This window comes from Sinocyclocheilus rhinocerous, unplaced genomic scaffold (assembly GCF_001515625.1).
Source record: "Sinocyclocheilus rhinocerous isolate Xijiao unplaced genomic scaffold, SAMN03320098_v1.1 scaffold3214, whole genome shotgun sequence".
NCBI lineage: Eukaryota > Metazoa > Chordata > Actinopteri > Cypriniformes > Cyprinidae > Sinocyclocheilus > Sinocyclocheilus rhinocerous.
Window position 1 is genome coordinate 131,067 of NW_015636927.1, and position 1,300 is coordinate 132,366.

Below are 1,300 nucleotides of genomic sequence, written 5' to 3' on the forward strand. Positions count from 1 at the left end.
ACGGGGGTAAAAATGACTTCAGAAAGATGGCAGCATCAATATATTATTTTCACACAGAGATTGGTAGCTCTTTTAGTAACATCTGTTGACTTTAGCAATCTGTATTGCATTATACATCATTGGTGACAGTTCAAAAATGGGGAAAAAACACTTTAAAAAAAAATAAAAAATACGGTAAAAAAAACGGTATCGCAAGCTCACACTTGACTGAAACACAAAATAAATACAAAATAAATTAGTAGCTATGGCCATGAAAAAATGTGTTGCAAAATGATTGCTTTTGCTCTGTTTCATTTATATTTTGCAATTCTTTATTTTTGTTTGCAAAAAGCACATGAATTTATTTTCTCACTTTCATTTGTAAAACCTTATTTTCTTTTGCAATACTTCAATTTATTTTGTGAATATATGTGGTATTGAATTGACTCCATATGTTTCCACCACTGAATAAAAAAATGAAATAAAAAATGAAATATAAAAATTATGGCTTTTCTCACAATTCTAACTTTGTTCTCGCAATTCTGAGTTTATATCTCACAATTCGGATGCTATGTATATAAACTCATAATTGTGAGATGAAAAGTTTCAATTACGTTTTTTGTATTTTTTTTTTGTATTCCATGACACTTTTCAATTCAATGGACTTTCATATTTAGTTAATGTTTATTTTATTTCAAATTACAAAAATCTTTCTAATGGTTTTGATTTTAGTTAACAGTAATAAGCTGGTCTAGCAGTGTGTTTTCTTAAGCGCTTGTTTTGTGTTTCTGCAGGGCCTCCTGGTGGCCATAATCTTCTGCTTCTATAATGGAGAGGTATGACTTAATTATTTCATTAATTAATAATTAATACTTCATTAATTAACCTCATTAATCTTTATTAAAGCACTTTAGATGAGCATAAACTTTTGAGGATTGTAGTGGCCCGCTATTTACTATAAAATAAACTAGCATGCAGTATGTTTTTCACTTCCAGCATAAAGCAGAAGTAATATTAACGGTGACTTTTAACTTTGACTACCAAATTATTGAATCAGACTACCAAAAATTGTTAGACATTTTTACACAAAATTCGATTAAAATGCAAAATAATATTTTCATCCCTATTTTTATTTCCAATAATAACTGAATGCGTGATTTCATTTAATCTGAAACATTTCTTGTTACATACTATTTGAATATATATATATATATATATATATAAACCTTGAGATATAACGTAACATTGTTGTAGAACATTGTTGTGTATAATGCCTAATCAGAGCTTGTTCAGTAATGGTGACAAAAACTTGATTATTAAA

The 1,300-nt window shown here is 27.8% G+C and overlaps 1 protein-coding gene across 1 annotated transcript in view; it reads left to right on the forward strand.

Annotated features, from left to right (window-relative positions):
* The window catches only part of LOC107748290 (calcitonin gene-related peptide type 1 receptor-like), a 12,094-nt gene that overhangs the window by 9,331 nt on the left and 1,463 nt on the right, over positions 1-1,300 (forward strand). The window lies entirely within an intron of this gene.